Source organism: Lissotriton helveticus, chromosome 6 (assembly GCF_964261635.1).
Source record: "Lissotriton helveticus chromosome 6, aLisHel1.1, whole genome shotgun sequence".
Classification (NCBI taxonomy): Eukaryota; Metazoa; Chordata; class Amphibia; order Caudata; family Salamandridae; genus Lissotriton; species Lissotriton helveticus.
The window spans coordinates 60769117-60791223 of NC_136067.1; positions in this window are offsets into that span (position 1 = coordinate 60769117).

Genomic DNA, 22107 nt, shown 5'->3' on the forward strand with positions numbered 1-22107 from the left:
GTGGCTGGTTGGCGGTCAGCACAGAAGATCGCAGGGTATCTTGGTTGTTGGCCTGCTGGCACAACCTGCGGCAAGGTGCTTCTGGAGATCCAGGAATGTAAATACAAATATGCAGCCCATGGCTATAAATGTATAAGCCTTCTGTTTTACTATGTGTGTGTTTGGTGTGTAATAAATAATACAGTTTTATTTATTTTATTTTTTTATTTATAAAGTTTTATATAGTGCGAGCAAGATCCCAAAGGATATCAGAGTGCTTTACAATAAATTGGTAGAGAGGACAACATGAAATAAACATAGTAATTGAGAAAAGGAGAAAAAAACCAAAAAAACTAAAACAGTGAACAAAAGAACAAATATAAGGTATAATATTGCTTTGGTTGATTTCTTCACACTGGCAGAGAGGAAGGGCAGGAGTTGTCTTGTCAGCAGAGAGATCTGTGGTGGTATCTTCTTGCCTTTATAGTTGTTGGATTATACTAATTGAAGTAGGGAAGACAAGACTTGACAGGGCTGTCCTAACAGCTGTATTCTTTGTATTTTTTATGAGTGATATCTTTGTCAGGGTATATGGCATCTGAATATTTCTTCAAATCATGGAAACCTATCCTTGCACAGTGGTGGTATCTTAATTTAATAAAGACTACGCTGTGAAGACCAACTACAGACTTGATGTGTTTACTGGGAACCAGCAGGGGGAGAAGGGGGGATTTGCACATTGTATGCCAACTACAGGCATGTACCCACACATATGCACTCCTGCATACACATACACAATCATGTATGCACTCATGCATGCACGCACATACACAAACAAATACACACCCTCATGTACACACACCCAGCCACGCAGGCAATAATGAATGTACACACCGACAAGCATCCACACAAAGGTATGCACACACTTGTGTGGGCCCACACACGCACATGCACGATCTTGTGAGACCAGTCTAAATCTGCAAGGGCATTTTGTGAACAATCTGTTACTCACTCTTCTGATTCACAACGCTTAGATTTTGAAAGTCTGGTGTCTACTCCTAGAGTTATACTTCTATGTCTGGAGTAGATACTCCTAGAGTTATACTTCTGTGTCTGGAGTAGATACTCCTAGAGTTATACTTCTGTGTCTGGAGTAGATACTCTTAGAGTTATACTTCTGTGTCTGGAGTAGATACTCCTAGAGTTATACTTCTGTGTCTGGAGTAGATACTCTTAGAGTTATACTTCTGTGTCTGGAGTAGATTATACTAGAGTTATACTTCTGTGTCTGGCGTCGATTCTCCTAGAGTTATAAGTCTGTGCCTGGAGTAGATTCTCCCAGCTGTGTCTGGGGTAGATGCTCCTACATTTATACTTTTTTGTCTGGAGTAGATACTTCTAGATTTATACTTTTATGTCTGGAGTAGATACTTCTAGATTTATACTTTTATGCCTGGAGTAGATACTCAGAGTTACACTTGTGTGTCTGGAGCACATAACACTCCTAGGGCCAGATGTAGGAGCCATTTACCGACCGGTAATGGGTTTTCGGTATGTAGGGGCACATTTTTACAGAATCGGTAAATTTACCAATTCGGTAAATATACCGATTCTGTAAAATACCGAATCGGTATTTTTACCGATTCGGTAAATCTCAGATGTAGGTGGGACTCTTCAGAGTCCCAAAGGCCCTACAAATTCGGTATTTTACCACCCGATCCAATTGGGTGTTAAAATACCGAATTCAGGTGTGCATGCACATGTGTGCATGCACACCTATGCCATGTGACAGACAGACATGCCCTTAGGGCATGTCTGTGTGCCACATGGCACACATGTCAATTTTTGGGGTGCCAGAGGGTGTCAAAGTGACACCCCCTGCACCCTTGCTAAAATCGGTATTTACCGATTCTGTAATTACAGAATCGGTATTTCCCATTGATTCCTATGGGCTTAACAGCCCATAGGAATCAATAGGAAATACCGATGTAAATACCGAATATTACCGATTCGGTAATTCCACATCTGGAATTACCTACATCTCCCCCCCTCTATTTTACCACTTCTTAAATACCGAATCGGTAAAATTCGGTATTTAAGAAGTGGTAAAATAGATTTACCTAAATCTAGCCCCTAGAGTTATACTTCTGTGTCTGCAGTAGATACTCCTAGACTTATACGTCTGTGTCTGGAGTAGATTATACTAGAGTTATACTTCTGTGTCTGGAGTAGATTCTCCTAGAGTTATACATCTGTGCCTGGAGTAGATTTTCCCAGCTGCGTCTGGAGGAGATGCTCCTAGATTTATACTTTTATGTCTGGAGTAGATACTTCTAGATTTATACTTTTATGCCTGGAGTAGATAATCAGAGTTACACTTCTGTTTCTGGAGCACATAACACCCCTAGAGTTATACTTCTGTGTCTGGAGTAGATACTCCTAGAGTTATACTTCTGTGTCTGGAGTAGATTCTCCTAGAGTTATACTTCTGTGTCTGGAGTAGATTTTCCCAGCTGCGTCTGGAGTAGATGCTCCTAGATTTAAACTTTCATGCCTGGAGTAGATACTCAGAGTTACACTTCTGTTTCTGGAGCACATAACACCCCTAGAGTTATACTTCTGTGTCTTGAGTAGATTCTCCTAGAGTTATACGTCTGTGTCTGGAGTAGATTCTCTCAGCTGTGTCTGGAATGGATGCTCCTAGATTTATACTTTTATGTCTGGAGGAGATGCTCCTAGATTTATACTTTTATGTCTGGAGTAGATACTTCTAGATTTATACTTTTATGCCTGGAGTAGATATTCAGAGTTACACTTCTGTTTCTGGAGCACATAACACCCCTAGAGTTATACTTCTGTGTCTGGAGTAGATACTCCCAGAGTTATACTTCTGTGTCTGGAGTAGATTATACTAGAGTTATACTACTGTGTCTGGAGTAGATTCTCCTAGAGTTATACGTCTGTGTCTGGAGTAGATTCTCCCAGCTGTGTCTGGAGAGGATGCTCCTAGATTTATACTTTTATGTCTGGAAGAGATACTTTTAGATTTATACTTTTATGTCTGGAGTAGATTATACTAGAGTTATACTTCTGTGTCTGTGTCTTTTATTCTTGGAGTAGATACTTCTCGATTTATACTTTTATGCCTAGAGTAGATACTTCTCGATTTATACTTTTATGCCTAGAGTAGATACTTCTAGATTTATACTTTTATGCCTGGAGTAGATACTTCTAGATTTACACTTTTATGCCTGGAGTAGATACTCAGAGTTACACTTCTGTGTCGGGAGCACATAACACCCCTAGAGTTATACTTCTGTGTCTGGAGTAGATACTCCTAGAGTTATACTTCAATGTCTGGAGTAGATTCTCCTAGAGTTATACTTCTGTGTCTGGAGTAGATTCTCCTAGAGTTATACGTCTGTGTCTGGAGTAGATTCTCCCAGCTGTGTCTGGAGTAGATGCTCCTAGATTTATACTTTTATGCCTGGAGTAGATGCTCTGAGTTACACTTCTGTGTCTGGAGCACATAACACTTCTAGAGTTATACTTCTGTGTCTTGAGTAGATACTCTTAGAGTTATACTTTTGTGTCTGGAGTAGATTATACTAGAGTTATACTCTGTGTCTGGAGTAGATTCTCCCAGCTGTGTCTGGAGTAGATGCTCCTAGATTTATACTTTTATGCCTGGAGTAGATACTCAGAGTTACTCTTCTGTGTCTGGAGCACATAACACTCCTAGAGGTATACTTCTGTGTCTTGAGTAGATACTCCTAGAGTTATACCTCTATTTCTGATGTAGATTTCTGATATTTATTGGATTGACGACCAAACTCAGGTATACTCATAGAAATGTACCGCAGTTGTAGATTCCCAGCAGTCTAGAGCATTAAATATACTCATGTAAAATATTTACCCAGTAAAAATATTACAAAACGAAATGATGCGTGCGCCACTAAATGCTCCTGAAACAAAGTGGAAGGAATTATTCCTTCTCTGTCAGGAAAATGCTTTGTTTTGCTATTCAGACACATTCAGGTTTCACAAACGATGCAATTACTTCAGACTGTTCTCAAAGCAGCAGTTTTTCCATGAAAGCATTCGGTGTTTAAAAGAATCCTAAACATGTTTCATCTTTTCTGATCTGCCTCCAGGGGAGACATGCGTGTAATGAGTAAGAAATGTACTCTCTGCTCTGCAGGGCGGGGTCGTGGTGGAAAGAGGCGCTCTCTGGGGCCTCCTACATGGAGCAGAGGGGAAATCTAAAGACAACCGGGGTGTGCCAAGAAAGGAGACCCCGCTTTTATCCCAGCCCGCGTGGGGAGTGCACATCTCCATGTTCACATAATCTGTTCTAGTCTGGAAACAGGAAGGGCAGCTTTAATAAATGCCATTACTGTGCTCCTTGAAAGAGAACATTTCATAATTGTGTTTAGGAGTTGCAGAATGTGTACTTTTCTTTAGTAAGAAACCTGCATTTCCATGACCTTTGAATCCCTTCTTTATTGACAAGTGTTAAAACGTCACAACAAATGGTAATGCCATAGAACGTGCATCATCATTTCCCTCTGATCTCATAACTCCTCTTTTCCTACCGCATAATATCTTTTTCTTTGTCACATAATTTACCCTATAATCTGGACAAGCATAACCTTCTCGAACTGGGACTGTTGTGTCCTTCCTTTTGCTCTTAGTCCCGACCCATGTGTGTCTCTGTGCAGGAGTAGCGCCTGTGACGTATACAAGGGTCCTGGAGCAGCAGACATGATCCAATAGTCCTCTTGCTCCCACTGGACAGAAACTAAGAGGTTTCCATTGTTCAGACCCTGCAGCAGCCGCCGCCAGGTGAACTTGTCTGTAAATAATATGCAAATGTAAGATTATGATGCCATTGAGGCTTCAGACTTCCGGGTAAAGGGAAGCACGCCACGGACATGCGCAGTACTGCACTGCCTCCCTGGCTCTGCTCCATGTCTTCTTTCATAAGCATCTGTGGGGCTGTGGTCTGCCTCAGGCTGACTGCAGGGGGGAGTCAGCGGGAACGCCTGCAGCACAATCCAAACTGATATGAAAGGCATCAGTGTCAGCTGCCGCATCATCCCTGAGGCTCAAGAAAATATACTGAGGCCGAAAGGCCATGCCTGGGTTTCAGAGAATCTTGAAGAAAGGCACCTTCTTTGTGAAAGTGGCCGTCTGTGCTTGCAAGCATCAGATCTGGTTGGATCAGTAGGCGGTACAGCAGCACAGGATTCATCACATGTCGGCAAAGACTGGTCAACCGAGCACTGGCATGGTTCAAGCGAGCTGCCTCAGGAGCCCGCGTCCACGGCTGGATGGGCCATGGAAGCACCCACTGGCCTCACTGTAGCCACAGCCACAGCCAGGACCCGCAGCCTGCCCAGGGGTCCACTTGCTTCCCTAACTCACACTAGACATTATCTGCAGCGAGCAGGTTCTTCCTGTTGGGCACTTATAAAGTGGCCCTATCGAGAATGGGCAGACACATGCGTGCTGCAGATTTCATGCACTCAGTGGTGACATGAGTGGGAGCTGGAGACTGCAGCGGAAGGGCTGTGGAGAGTTTCTAGAGTGGCGCTCTAAGAACTGGCCCTCTGGGGAACCAGTTCCTACAGCTCCAAGTATGAGCCTCCCCGGATAACCATTGTGAGAAAGGATACTAATAGATTGTAGCTAGTAGAGCCCACTCTTAGCCAGTGCATTTCCCTAAGGTGCCTGTTGTCTGCATTGGCACTGATTGGCCGGATCACTGGTCCTTCCAAGAAAATAGGGAAGAGAGAGGGATCTTCTGGAGCAAGATTTCAGCCTAGACTTCCAAATTTTTCACCCAGTGGGTGGAGAAAACCCATCCCAGGGACACATTTCCTAAGATTGACATGCTGCTGCTGTCAGCCCTGTGTTGATGCTACAACATGGCTGCTTACCCAGATGTACACAACAAATATTTGGTGGAGGGTCTCAGGGCGGGTTTAACGACCAACCAGGTACATGCCCCAAACAATACTATCACAACACAAAATACCTGGGGGTCAAGAAATATAAGTCAATCAGAAAGGATCTCAACACCGATACTACACCACTAACACCCGTGAGAACATTGTGCATGTTAAAGGTGCTGGCCGAATCAAGGCTCAAGAGCATATGGAGAAAATGATTCCCATCAGAAGCCACACTGTACCGCCCTCTTTCTCATCATAAGGAGAACCCAAATGATGAGAAAGAGGGCGGTACAGTGTGGCTTCTGATGGGAATCATTTTCTCCATATGCTCTTGAGCCTTGATTCGGCCGGCACCTTTAACATGCACAATGTTCTCACGGGTGTTATTGGTGTAGTATCGGTGTTGAGATCCTTTCTGATTGACTTATATTTCTTGACCCCCAGGTATTTTGTGTTGTGATATGCTTACCCAGATGAACAGCCTTTTATCATGATGCAGAGGCGTGCGTGCACTGTCTAACATAGGGTTTGTAGTGAAAGCATAACCTTCCACCAACAATTTCTATGTGTAGACAAAACCAGAAGGATCCAACACTTTGGATGTGGACTGTGAACTGACCTGCTCATGCAAGTCATTGTTTCTTAAGAAATTAACACATTCCCACTTGTTAACTCCTGCCTCAAGGAGGTGGAGCTTCTGACTCAAAGCCTGGTCTGGCTATCTCAGTAGGTTGGGCGCTGTGTCAAAACCTAGAGATGATTGCACTGATTCGCCCCAGTAATGCCCCTTGATACAAAGCGACGCAAATCAGCACAAAGTGGGTTGGATGCTGAGAAAAGGACATCTTTACAGTGCAAAACACCTTTTACTCTGGATAGTAAGTAGCATGTTCTACTTTGCATTGCTTTGAATTGCTTTGCAACTTAGTGGGTCTTTGGTTTTCTGAGTTGCAAAGTAGAGGTGTTTAGACAAAATATTGAGTTGTATTTTTCGGGAGACCGAAATATCGAAAAAACATTATTGTGATACAACAATATTGTGATGCAGAAATATCGTTGTCAAGAATATTGTATTTTTCAGGTAAATAATATTGTTGTTAATATAATTTTCCAAACTATAGTAAAAAATATCGTTTTTAAATTATTTTAATGTGTTTTGGTTACATGTTATGTGTTACTATTGTTTGAATAAATTATATTAATTCTTTAAATATAGTTTGTAATTTTAAGTGATTTAGGAATTTTAATGTAATTGCTAATATTAACTTATAGTGTCATAGTGGTTTGCTGGGTTTGTCAGTGAATAGGGTGGGACGTTAATTAAATAATAATCAACTATTAAATAATTAATTAATTAATTAATAATTTGTGATTGATACTAATTATGTACATTCTGTAACACTGATTTATTTTATTTATATTTTAGAAATGGATTGCTAAGTTTGTAGTAGTATAGCGAGGAAAGTTAATAAGGTAATAATTGATTAACAATTATTTTTAATTGATTAATAATTATTTAATTGATTATTACTTATTTAAATAATTATGTAAATTGTGCAATATTCAGATATTTTAGTTATATTTTAGGTGTGGGAAGCTGGGTTTGTAGAGATATATGGAGGGAAGTTATTTGAGTAATAATTAATTAACAATTATTTAATAATGTATTATTAATTATTGAATTGATTATTGAATTGTTATTGACCTCTGACCTCCTGGTCAGGGGCCTGCCCTCTCCCCCGCAGCTCCGCTGTTGTGCCATTGCCGCAAGTCCTGCCGCACCACTGCTCTCAGCTTCGAGTCTTGACGTGGGCTGGGCCAGTTCTGCTTCTCCTGCAGTTTTTTTGTTCTGACTGTGCCCATGTGATTGTGCCCGTCTGTTGTTATTGCCAGTTCCTACATTGTGTTTTTTCACCTTTTTACCTCATGCTGTGCTCTCTTGCCACCCATTCCCGCCACTACTGCCCCAGCGTCCCCGCCACCCCCTGCCGCTACCTGCTTCAAGCTGAGTTTTCCCTCCCACCTCCCCTATTTAATGGCAGCCGCTGCACCTCTGCACCCATCCACAACCCGACTGTGACCAGAGCCAAAGACACTTGATCAACGACTATCCACCGCTACTACCCACTGCTCTCCTCGCACTCAACCCCGGAAGGAACAACAACTGCCAGCTGTTGACGCCGAGCACCACCCATGGAAAGTTCTCCTGCTGCCACTGCCGCCAGACCTTCACTGCTGACCACACCCCAACAGCCACTGCCCCCACACCAGACACCAACCCCTCCAAAGCCCTGAGGTGCCTCCTCCTCAATGCGCGCTGCCTGCATAGACACGCCGTTGAAATATGGAACCACCTCGACACCCTCTCACCAGGTGCTGCCTTCTTTACAGAAACCTGGACCAACGCATCCTCCGCCCCCGACATCGCCATGCCATTCCTGATGGATACAAGATCCAGAGGAAGCATCACCCCAACTGCCCAGGAGGAGAACTCGCCATCGTACACAAGAGCTCCCTCTGACTCTCCACCTCCACCACGAATGACCCCTTCTCCACCACCGAACTCTTTCACTTCTCGGTCCAGACCTGGCTCAGAAGACAACTTTGCTGCAACCTCGCCAACAGACCCTCTGTACCCTGCACTTCATTCACTACCACTATCGACAACCTCATCGCAACCCACGCCATCCCATCCACGGACTACATACTCGTCAGAGACCTGAACTTCCACCTCGACAACCCAGCGACCACAACTCCTCCACCCTACTGGACAACCTTGCAACATCGGACTGAAATAGCTTGTCACCAAGCCCACCCACAAGGCAGGACACACCCTCGACCCCATCTTCGCAGGAGGTAACAACACCCACTTCAGCCACACCATGCAACCCCCATGGACAGACCACCACTGCGTACACTTCCACGTCAACAAACCCAAGTTGCCCAAACCTGCATCACGCCCTCCACGAAGGAACTGGAGCAAAGTGACGCCCCCACCACATCAACCGATGCCGACCTTGCAGCCAAAGAACTCCACAGATGAATCTCCAACTGCGCGGACAAGCTCACACCCCTAAGTAACTCTGAAAGACAGAGCCCCAGGAAGGCCACCTTGTTCACTGCCGACCTCCAAGAATCCAGACGCACCTGCAGATGTCTCGAGAAGAACTGGAGAAACAGCAAAACTTCAGATCATCGCACCACCTACAAGAGCGCCATGACGGGATACCACCAACGCATCAGATCCACCAAAAGGACCTTCATCCAAAACAAGATCCTTGCCAATTTCAGCAACTCCAAGGAACTCTTCAGCGTCAGCCAGGAATTCACCGAGCCCCCCAGCGACACTGCAGACATCACCCTTTCCCAGGGCCTCTACCACAGCTTCAATGACCATACACCCGACTCCGAAACCACCTCCTTCTCCAGCAATGCCAGCAAGCCCACCATCTCCTCCTGGACCCCAGTCACCACCGAAGATACCACTTCGACCATGAAAGGCATCCACTCGGGAGTCCCCACGGACCCCTGTCCGCTGCACATCTTCCACAGAGCCGCCATTGCCATTGATGCCAGCATAAAAGGAATCCTGGATCCGCTCGTTCCTCAGTGGCATAATCCAAAGAATCAGACTGCCACCATTCCTCTCCGAACCAACGGAAATCAACTGCGGATTACCCCAAGGAGCCTCGCTAAGCCCCACACTCTTCAACATCTACATGGCCCCCCTCGCCACCATCATCAGACAGCATGGATTCAGCATATTATCCTATGCCGACAACACCCAGCTCATCCTCTCCCTCACAAAGGACCCAATCACCACCAGACTCAACTTCCAGTAAGGAATGTGTAATAATGCGCAATGCTCAAGGTTTGGTATTAAGATGATTATTTATTGAGGAGCGCCGGGGCTTAGCTTCTGTTGCGGTCGGCGCCAGCAAACAATATGGCCGCCTTCCGCTTCCTGCAACGTAGTTTCCTGTTCGGCTCTAGGAACACTAGAGCGCTACCACATATCTCCCCCCTTTATGCACAATAAACACATTTACAAAAGTCTTACTTCCAGTCCATCTCATAGTCCTTGAATCTCTCAGGTACCTTAATTCTTCGTCCTACTCGAGTCTCCACTCTCTCATCTTTTCTCTCTCCTCCCGTCGTCTCGTGTTCCATCCACTCTCTCGTACCTTCTGCTTCTCTGTCCTTTGCCTTCTTCTCACTCCCTTCTTCGCCTCTGCTTCCTCCTTCCGTTGTCTCTCTCCTTACGCTTTCTTCACCTACTGTTTGTCCTCCTGCTCCGTCCACATTCTCTCTTTGCCTTTCTCCCCCTTCACTTTCTCCTTCCTCAAAGACATGCTCTGTTCCTTCTTCCGTCTCTTCTTCCCACTTCAGTATCTTGCTGCATCTTGCCATTCTGTCCATAGACCATATCTTTCCATCGCTCAGGAGAGCCGATCGAGCATAGGGTTCCACCACCTTGAGGGGAGGTGAGAACTTGCTCTCCCCTTTCCTCTTCATGATGGCCAGCTTCACTCTCACCCAATCGCCTTTGTCCAGTTCTGTACTTCGAGTGTTTCGTCTTCTGTTGTAGTGAGCCGTGTAGACTTCCTGGGCTCTCTCCAAATTTTTCCTGACCACCGCCGGTGACCACTTGCTCTGGACAACCAACTTTCTCCAAGCTGCGTTGTCTTTGGTGAAGGCCTCCCTACCTCTTAAGATCTTGAAGGGGCTGTAGCCTGTGCTCCCCGGTGTGATGCGGTATGCCCAAATCATCTTTTCGAGCTCTTTTTCCCAGTCCATGCCATCCTCAATGGCTGCCTGTATGGTGCCCATTATCACCCGATTAAAACGCTCCACTTGGCCGTTTCCCGCCGGGTGGTAAATCGGGGTGTGCTTTACTTCAATTCCGTTTCTGTTGGTGAAGGCAATCCACTTCTCCGAAGTGAATTGGGGTCCATTGTCGCAGGTGATGATCTTCGGGATGCCTTCGCTGACAAATGTGGTACGCAAGAACCGTATCACTGCCTCAGTGTCTACTCGTTCCAAGACTTGTAGCTCGGGCCACTTGTAATACCTATCAATTGCAACCACCACGTACTTCTGAGTACCCTCTTTGTCCAGGACTGGCCCCATTATGTCCACCGACAACATTTCCCAAGGGCCATCCGGAACCGGAAATCTTCCCAGCGGTGGCCTCAGCATACTCTGGGACTTGTCAGACCTTGCACACGACTCACAAGTGCGCACGTGTCTTTCTACTTGCACGTCGATGGCTGGCCACCAGTATGCTTGTCTGGCCAAAGCTTTCGTTTTAGTGATGCCCTGGTGCCCTTCATGCAGTAAGGACATCAACCGCTCCTAAATGTTCCTGGGCGGTACTACCTTGTCCCCTCGGAGTAAGAACATTGGGTTTTCAGCCAACGACAGTTCTTCTCTGACTTCCCAGTATCTCTTTAGTTCCTCCTTTAAGTGTCTTTTTTCTGGCCATCCATGAACTACGTATCCTTTTACGGCCTCTAGGTCTGTGTCTTCCCTGTAGGCCTCTTCCCAGTCCTGGGCGCTTATCACTTCCTCAGTGTCCTGGATGGTGGCTACCACGTATCCGTCCCACTCTTGCCTCTCTTCGTTCCTTGCCTCTTCCATGGCTGCTGCCCTACTTAGGAAGTCGGCCACCTTGTTCTGTGGCCCTGGAATGTGCTCGACCTCATAGACAAAGTCCAATAGCCGTAGGGTCATCTTGGCAATTCTTGGTGTAGCATGATCATGTCCACTTGATGTCAGAACACGAACTAGGGGCTTGTGATCGGTTTTCACTAAGAACTTGGCTCCCCACAAGTATTGCCTAAATTTCTCCACCGCCCAGACCACCGCCAGCATTTCTTTCTCCACCACACTGAACTTCTCCTCATTGGGCGCTAACGAGCGGGAGGCGAAGCTGACCGTTGACATCTCTCCTGACTCCGCTCTCTGCATCAGCACCGCTCCGAGGCCGCGGTCACTGGCGTCCGTGGTGAGAATGGACTCTGCCGTTGGGTCGAATCCCTTGAGGGGAATGGCTGTACCCATTTCTTGCTTGAGTGCATCGAACTCTTTTTGCTCTTCCTTTCCCCACTGGAATCTGTTCCTTTCCTTAAGCAGTTGTCGTATATAGTGTGTCTTCGTTGCAAAATGAGGAATGAATTTGCTGTAATACTCGGCCATTCCCAGGAATGACCGAACATCTTCCTTTTTTCCCGGAGTGGGCGCCTCCATAATGGCTCTCATGTTTGTCTTCTTTGGAGTTATTCCTTGTCAACTCACCTCATGGCCGAGGTACGTGACAGATTGGACTCCCAAATTGCATTTGGTCCATTCCGCAGTCAACCCGTTGTCTTGCAGTTTCTGTAGTACCTTGTGAAGTTTTACATTGTGATCTTGCCTCGACTTCCCCATTACCAGAATGTCATCCTGGAAGAAAAGGACATCTTTCAGGTCTTTTAAGAGTTTGTGCATGATTTTCTGGAACACAGCCGCGGCTGAAGCTAGGCCGAAGGGCATCCTCACGAACTCATAGCACCCAAATGGTGTGATGAACGATGTGAGGTGAGTGCACGACGGATGAAGCTTCACTTGATGGTAGGCTGACGACAGGTCCACCGTGGAGAACCATGTGACATCTTTCGTTTTCGCCAGCATTTCACTGATGCGCGGTAGGGGGAATTTGTCTATGACAATGTTTTTGTTTAACTCTCTTAAGTCCACGCAGAGACGTACCTTGCCGTTGGACTTTTGGGCTACAACCAGGGGAGATAGCCACTCCGCACTCTCTATCGCCCTGATGACACCTTCCTTTTCCAACCTGTCCAGTTCTGTTTGTACTGCCTCCCTGCTGCGGAACGGAATGTTCCTTACTTTGTGTACTACTGGTACTGCCCCTTCTTTCAGCTTGATGAGGTGTGTGTACTTGCCCAGCTCACCAATCTGCCCGTTGAAGACTTTGGGATACGTCATCCGCCACAGCTGCACATCTTCCTTGACCTCCATATCCATGAGTAGGATTTTCTTAATGCCTCCCGGGTTGAGCTGGATTCCCAAAGCTCCTTGGTCCTTCCAACTCAGCACGGACGGGCCTCTCTCTGCTACGTACAGCTTGCACTGCGCGTGACGGCCTCTAAATTTAAACATGAGTGGACAGTAGCCTAACATGGGGATCTTTTGTCCGGTGTACGTAACCGGTCTCACATCCATGGGTAGAAGTGTTCCTTTGATTCTTGACGCAAAGTTGTCTTCCCATACCTGCCTCTGAACAATTGAGATGGGCGCTCCACTGTCCGCGATCATCTCCAAGGGTATACCCCCTATGTGCATGTCGAGCCGGGGCCTGTCTGAGTTGGAACCATCCATTTCCAGAATTTGGACATCAATGTACAGGAATTCCTCTTCTTCCACCTTGTCTTCTTGATCGCTGGACTCATCTCGCTGATCTTGGTCTACCAAGCGCACCACGGCGTTTTTCGGTTTCCTGCGACACACCTTCTCGTAGTGTCCAAAGATGTTGCAGTAGGAGCATCTGGCCTTGAAGGCGGGACACGCCTTGTCGTTTCCTAGATGGGTATTGCTACCACACCTGTAACACTGGTTTTTTCCCGTTTTGTGTGACTTGTTATCCGCCTGTGATTTTGCGGAGAAATCAGCTCTATTTCCTCCCTGGGTCTTCCGTGTCTCATTCTGCTTCCAACGGTCGTTTCTATTTGGCGCCATTACTCTACATACCGCTTGCGACTCCTGGGCGTCTCTCTTCGCTGCTTGAGCGCACCTTCTCGATAGCTCGGCTTTCTTGACCATCGCCCAGATTTCCTTGAGTGGGGCGTCGCCATTCACCCACAATTTCTCCTGTATGTGAGAACTGGAGGTATGCATAATAATCTGGTCCCTGATGAGTTCATCATGCAGTCCCCCAAATTTGCACGTGATAGCTAACTTCCTCAGTGCTACGACGTACTCGTCAACAGACTCTCCGCTTTTCTGCTTCCTCTGAAAGAAGTTGAATCTGTCAATGGCGACACACACCACAGGCCTGTAATGTGCATCTAAGTCTTCGATGGCATGGTCAAACACCTCTGTATCCGCCGCGGTTCTCTCACCTTTCACAATGGTGTCATATATCCTGAGCCCTTCTGGACCTAAGTTATGAAGCAAAATCTTCTTTTTCCTTTTGCTCGTGAATGGTGTATCGCCTTCCTCTTCCAGTGCTTCCAGATAGTTAAGGAAGTACCTCTTCCAGTCTTCCCATTTTCTTTCCGGTTCTCCGCTTTTCGTCAGGAATGGAACTAGTTGGGTGAGGGATGTGCTCTGGTTAGCCATGGCTGGGGCGTTCCTCTTGGCCTTAGTTACAGTGGCTGTTGGTCTGGACGGACTCCCCAGGGCGTCTTGCTCTCCTCCGTCGTCCTCCTTGTTCTCTCCCTCGCTGTCCTCCCCTAGTCCACCCTTTGTGGGGATAGATGCTGCCTGCGAGCTGCCTCCTGTCCCTGGACGCGATGGGCCTGCTGTCTTTACGCCAGCGTGCGCCACTTAGCTGTGTTGCTTGGGCACTAACGAGGGCCCACAGTGTTATTATTGAGCTTGGTACCTTGTTGTGTCCCTGTGGGTGTCCTCTGATGCCTTGCTGTGTTCTTTACCCCCTTTGGGTGCTGTTCCACTGTGCAGTGTCCTTTTCTAGGCTCTGGCGTCAGATTTGGGCCCCTTTCTGGCTTGTGGGCGTGCTGGTTCCCTTTTCGCGCCTCCTGCCGCTTTGCCAGCTCCTCTGCCGCGCTCCGTAGGTCGTTTGATGTCTCACGCGCTATGCGTGCGCTCGCTAGGGGTCGCGTGAGCGTTCGGGTATTTAAACATCCCGACTCGTCGCCATTGTAATATTGCGCAATGCTCAAGGTTTGGTATTAAGATGATTATTTATTGAGGAGCGCCGGGGCTTAGCTTCTGTTGCGGTCGGCGCCAGCAAACAATATGGCCGCCTTCCGCTTCCTGCAACGTAGTTTCCTGTTCCGCTCTAGGAACACTAGAGCGCTACCACAGAATGAAGGATGCTGCATCCTGGATGAACAGCCGCTGCCTGAAGTTCAACTCTGAGAAGACATAGGTGCTCGTCCTCAGACCCTCCCCCTCTGCATGGGACAACAGCTGGTGATCAAATAATAAAGCGTCCCCTAAATGTAGGGAACGACCCTCTGGGCTCTACTGTCGTAGATCGTCAATCCGATCTTTTAAAAAGTAGAATTAAGTGTTGTAACTGAGATAGAATAAATTGTCAAGAAGTTTTCAATAAAGTTCATCACTTTTGAATTTAATCAATCGATGTTTATCAATTTTCAATGTTGTAATTCACATCAAAGGTTTTCTTTAGATATATTCGACGAAACACTTAGAAAGCATGGTCCCAATGCATTTCGTGCCTACCCAGGCACTTCATCAGGGGAATCTATCAAACAAAATGTATATGTTTGAGGGTCCACGACTCGATCAAGCTATTGTAACATATTAGAATGTGATCGTGCAAAGAAATCTGAAAAGTTTCGAAACGAGGTGATGTTAGAACCGGTATCTATATGCGACTGAGAAAGGATGAAGTAATCGATGTCTGTTGTAGTACATGCATTGAATCAAAAAGTGAAAAAAGTGACAAATAGTAGTGAAGGTGAAAAACGCTAACAAACGGACGAAAAATATGCATGCTCTTAACACAAAAAAAAAAAAAAAGGAAAAGACGCCACCAAGGGATAAGTTATGGAAGGTTAGTTAGAGTGCGGTCACATCGTGAACGTTGAGGTTTGTTTGAATTAATCCAAACCACCGCGAGTAGCGAATGATGTAAGCCCCTTATCTCAGGCAGGGTCGGGTGTGCGATTCTTACCGCTGTAAAGTGTCGAGCGTTTCTCTCGATCTCCGTTAGATAATAATGAGGCGAAAACGCCGGTGCATAAAAGATGGTAACATGGTGTCATTAAAACCGACGACGGTCTAAGAAGCACCCTCTGAGAAGTGTTCGGCGGCCATGCTAGTATCTTTATTATTCCCAGGCTCCAATACTTTTACTAATATTGGTTAAATGTATTTACTATTAATATTCGTCTATAATTAAAATGTTGATATTATATATATTCAACAACGGCTTCCAATACCTTGGAGTACAAACAGTTGCCGCTATTGCCGTGAACAGCTTAAGGACGGGCGCTCCAATGTGCATGTGGCCACACATATAAATCCAACGACGGATCGCTTCTCTCAGGAGAATACTCCCTCCAGGAAACAAATCGGAGGGCACAGCAGAGCTGCAAAGCTTCACTTTATTAGGACCGCCATAAGGCGTTTCGGCTTGAATGCCTTTTTCAAATGCCAAAGATCACAGGTGTTTAAATTCAACATTTAAGTAAGTATCGCCCCACTGTAATTGGAGGATTATGATGGCGTGGAAAGACTACCCAAACCCAGCGTGCTAGATCAGTTTGAGAATGCGCTGTCTTCACGCATAATTGAAAGTTCTTTTGGTCTTGATAATCCAATGGCCTCGCAATTGCATTCGCTGTGCTATTGATTGTGTATGTAGATATATATATATATATATATTCAACAAAGTAATGCCCTGAAGAAAACGCCACTCGCATGAGAGTAACTCCTTTTAATGGCAGGGTACAGCAGACAAACAGCTTCTCATTTCATGGAGCATCACAGGCCAACACGTTTCAGAAAACCATCTTTCCTTGCTCACTGGCAGACACTTCATCACGGCTGCCTGTAGGGATCCTGCTTTATGCAATTAGAGTCCCCGCCCCAGACAATATATATATCTATATATATATATATATATATATATATATATATATATATATATATAGATATATATATGCAAGTCTCTCGTTACTGGAGCCCCCAACCATTGGCTCCGCAGGGGTGAGCGGCGCGAGACGTCTCCCCCTGCGGATTTTTGCACAGATGGTAGGGTCCAGGAGCGCGAGGCAGGGAGAGCGTTAGGGCAGATTAGATGGCGTTTTTTAGTGAGGAGAGCAGGCGTAGGTAGATAGAGAGGGCGTTTTTTCAGTAAAAACAGAATAGTGAGCGTAGATAGTGTTTATATTGATATTACGGTAGAAAATAGTGTATTTAGTGTGAGAAAGGGAGGTTTTTGTTGAAGGGGAAAAATGGATATGAGTGAAAATTTAATAGCTGCCTTAAGGGTAATACAGCAGGAAGGCAGGGAGGACATGCTGACACAAGCAGCACTTGAGGAAATGCTCCCCCCGAAGCGCCCACCACGGAGACAAGCGGCAAAAGGGGTTCAAATTGCCATTGAAGCCTGTCAACCGGCTTCTGTCAAGAAGAAGAAGGTGAGAGCTCGGTCCTTGAGCGTGGGTGCGGAAGCAGCCTTAAGAACTGTGGAGACAGAAAGGGGTACAGAGGAGCGAAGAGCGTCTTCCCTCACATGGCAGAAGGCAGCAAGTGACTTTGGAGCTGAGGTAAATGTGCAGGTGGCGGGGGTACCTTCAGGAGCGGCTACGAAGGGTACACAGGTAGCACCGAAGAGAAAAGGGAAAGAAAAAGCGATTAAGAAGGTGGCCCTTATGCAAGACAGAATAGGTGAACAGGGGTTGGCATTACCTTCCCACCCCTTTAGCTGTCTTCCCGTGCGGGATGCGACGGGCAAGGACTATATGCAGAGTTCTGCCAGTCAGAACTTCATCATGAGAGGTGGGTTGGGTTCTTTAGTGGCGTATTCAAGCGACAGCGAAGAAGAAATAGTTTATGACACGCAACCCACCAGTGCCCCACTCATTCAGCTGATTCCTATCCCTATACCTCAGAATAGTGCCAGGTTGACAAGAGTGGTGGAGTCTGGAGCGAGGAAGCATCCATTGGACTCGGCGGTGGGGCATCAGAGAGGTCAGCGAGATGGCTCAGGTCAGGGGACTCAGGATGCGAGTGATTCTGAGGCAGAAGAAGAATATTATGAAGAGACTGATTCAGAAGTAGAGTGCGAGCAGGACCAAGGACATGGACTTTCGTCTAGGGATCAAGACGCCGGGCAATGGGACACTCAATATGTTTTTCCATGTGCACGCCCTTCACCATATGGTATTCCACACAGGAAGAGCGCGCAGGGCGAGAGCGGAGACGGTCAGTTGCTTTGGGTGGAGCGCTCAGTGTTCACTGACAAACAAGATGTGCGCCATGTTTCCAGAGAGGTGGCTAACTCGAGAGCACAGCGCGACATGGTTGAAGCGCAAATGGTGAATTCTTTGAATGGGCCATTTGTTAATGCGGCTGCCCCTATAGTGTCAAGGTATACTGGGGAGCTTGATCAAGTTTACTCTAGCGAATCCAGAGCGGATTTTGTGCGATCAGATAGGCCTCAAGAGCGGAGTTCAAGTCTGATTTGGTCACAGTTTGATGGGGGGGTGGGAGACGGGGCTTGCCCAGGGACTAGTGCTGGTTTTCAAGGGAGTGGTGAGTTTAGTCAGGCATCCAGGAGTCAGGCTAGGAATGTCAAGAAAAGCAAAAAGAGTGTAAATTCAAAACAAAGTGTTGGGGGCAATGTGGGGAAAGAGGTCAGGTTTGGGGAGGGGGCAACGAATTCTTCTTTGTTGTTCCAGAGGTCAAGTGTAGACTCTTCGGTTCAAAATGTGACACCACGGGACTATCAAGAGCGGATGGCTCCGATGGAATTACAGCGGCGGACAGGCCAGCTACCATGCGGTAAGCATCAATGGTGGGCAGTGTGGGAGGAGGGAAGGAGCGACAGAGTGAATGTCAGGGAACTACCTGTGGTGGAGTTTGTGGGGGGAGGAGAGGGCAGAAAGATTGTGGTACCGCGTGCCGTGGCAGTTCCAGGTAAGCTGCCGTCCAGTGCAGCAACAGGCACGCTAGATTTACCCCAGGATTTACCGGGCGTGGTGGGAGGGAATACGAAGGAGGCGGCGTCTGATCAAAGAGTAACTGTTAATGTTGGGCAGAAGCTTCCCTATATGGGTCTGGCGATGCCTTTGGGTTCCCACTTATCAGAAAAAACTAAACAGCGAATTTGGAATCACGAGTTTGTGGACATATTCAAGTTGCTTCACCGAGATATACAGGCCAAAGAGGGGTCAAAAGAGGAAGAATGGGAGTTGGCGCGACGTCCCAGGGTGCCTCGCACGATTGAGAACTGGACCTCAGCTTTCTTGATTTATGCGAGCATCTACTGTGAAAGGTATCCTGAAAGATCTGTGGCCTTGTACAAATATATGGACATAGTTAGGAAGGCACATTCACATTTTGGTGGATACTCTTGGCTGAATTATGACGAGGAATTTAGAGCTCGTATTAGCATCTGTGTAGAAAAGCCTTGGGGTGATGTGGATTCAGAGTTGTGGCTTCAATGGATGTCCACGTCTCATCCATCAGCTACGACGCATACAGCGAGTGGCTTGCCAGTCCCATACCGGCCCTTTCTATGGCGTCCCGCTCAATTCGGAGCGGGTACAGGGGGAAGAGGTTTCTCTTCAGGTACAGGAGCCTGCTGGAATTACAACAGGGGCATGTGCAACAGGCCATTATGCCGTTTCAAACACGACTGTTCCCATTGTGGGGGACGGCATCCGCTTACGCAATGTAATGCACCGGCAGGGAATTTCGGTGCGTACAGAGGCGGTGACCAGCAGCGGTTCCCAGAGCAGGGGGGCTGGGCAACAAGAGGCAGAGGTGCCCCTTTCCATACTTTCCCGAAAGGCGCCTACTCCAATTAAATTGAACAACTTAGTGCCCTGGTTGAATATATATCCTGATACTGATTCAGCAGCTCGATTGTTCTGGGGGTTTCAAGAAGGTTTTAAACTGGGATACCAGGGACCCAGGCACCAGAGGTGGGCTGACAATTTACGTTCGGCGAAGGAATTGCCAGAGGTGGTCCGTAAGAAGCTTGCAACTGAAATCGAAGTTGGTAGAATAGCGGGCCCTTTCCGGCAGTGCCCTTTGCCGAATCTGATGGTCTCCCCTATTGGAGTTATTCCCAAGAAAGCTGCCGGAGAATATAGGATGATACAGCATTTATCCTGGCCAGAGGGGGGGATCTGTCAATGATTTTATATCAGAAGTCGACACATCAGTATCCTACACAACAGTAGATGAGGCAATGGAGCTGGTGACGAAAATGGGCAAGGGAGCTGAAATGGCCAAATGTGATATTCAATCTGCTTTTCGTTTAATGCCAATTCACCCTACTGACTTTGAACTATTAGGAACGTTCTTTGAAGGACATTACTTTGTCGACAAGGTATTGCCAATGGGCTGTGCGGCCTCTTGTGCGATTTTTGAAATGTTCAGCACATTCATACAATGGATTTTTTCCCAGACGTGTCCTGAGAGTGTCAGTTGTCACTACTTAGATGACTTTCTGTTCATAGGAAAAGCAAACACTGGGCAATGTAAGCAGGCATTGATGCATTTTCAGAGATGGGCCGAAGTTTTGGGGGTCCCGTTAGCACCAGACAAGTTTGAGGGACCGGATACAGTTATAACCTTTTTGGGCATAGAGTTGGATACCACACAGATGTATGCGCGCCTACCACGGAGTAAAATTTGTGAAATTAAGGCTTTTCTCCTCACGATTATGGATACCAATAAGATTGAAGTGAGGCAGGTGCAGCGTTTGTTGGGTTATCTGAACTTTGCTTGCCGGGTGGTGAGGGCAGGGAGGACGTTTTGTCGACGTCTAGGCATGGCTTTATCGGGAGCGTATCTCCCACACCACAGAGTGCGAGTGACGAAACACATCAAGGAAGATTTGCGAGTGTGGCTGTGCTTCCTAGACAATTTTAATGGTGTACCTTTACAGTTTGTGGATGACAACTTCATTTGGCAAGTTCAAATATACTCAGATGCAGCGGGATCCAATGGTTTTGGTATCTTCTGGGAGGGCAGGTGGTGTGCAGAGGGTTGGCCAGTACATTGGAAGAGTCACGGCAGGAGCATAGCCTTTTTGGAGCTCTTTCCACTGATTGTAGCATTGATAGTGTGGGGCAAAGAATTTCAGAACAGGTCAGTGTTATTTCATGTTGACAACATGGCAGTGGTGAATTTGATAAATAACCAAAAGGCTAAGGATGTTAGAGTTTTGCAGCTACTGAGGATGTTTATGCTTTTAAGTCTGAGTTTCAACATGATATTTAAGGCTAAACACGTCCCAGGGGTTAATAACTCCATCGCTGATGCTCTTTCCCGATTTCAGTGGCAGAAGTTCCGCGAGCTGGCGCCAGGGGCAGATTTCCACAAAACATCAGTGCCGCACAACATATGGGCCCTAGGGGAGTGAGGATACGTCAGATAGTCGAGCAGTCCATTGCCCCTTCGACTAGAAGAAGCTATGTGCAGGCGTGGCAAGAGTTTGTACAGTACACACAGAGTTTGGGCAGAGCTGAGTCAGTGGGGAAGGTCAAAGGTAGTATCTGTGATTTTGTTTTGACTCTCATAGATAAAGGTTTGTCACATACAACCATAGCAGGAAAACTGTCAGGCTGATCATTTTACGGTCAGTTGTTCTGGGGTTTTGACCCGGTTGAGGACCAATTAGTTAGAAGAATGTTGAAAGGGGTACAGAGGGGGTCAAGTGTTGTTCAGCAGCCGCGAGCTCCCATCACGTTTGACTTATTGCAGAAGTTGTTAGATCAGTTGGGTTTAATTTGTTATGATCGTTGGGAGGTGGGGCGTTTTAGGTTAGCTATGATTTGGATGTTCTTTGGGGCTTTCAGGGTGTCGGAAGTTTTGGGGGTGGGAGAGGACACAGGTTTATCCAGTGCTGAGATTTCGGTAAGAGAACACAGATTGGGAATTTGGGTGAGGAGGTCGAAAACAGATCAGCTAGGCCGAGGGACGTGGGTCTTTCTGAGCAAGAGTGGGGTAGCAGATTGTTGCCCGGTGCAAGAGTGGGTTCATTTTGCTTCTGGGGACAAGTTTCAGAGGGGACCGATTTTCATACATGAATCTGGGAGGAAGATTACAAGTTCTCAATTCTTAGCGGTGTTAAGAAAAGCGCTGACCTTTATGGGGGAAAACCCGCAGTTTTTTGCCACACACTCTTTTCGGATAGGGGCGGCTACAGAGGCTGGCAGGTTGGGTTTGGGTGTGGATGTGCTAAAACGCATAGGCAGATGGAAATCTAGCAGCTACAAAC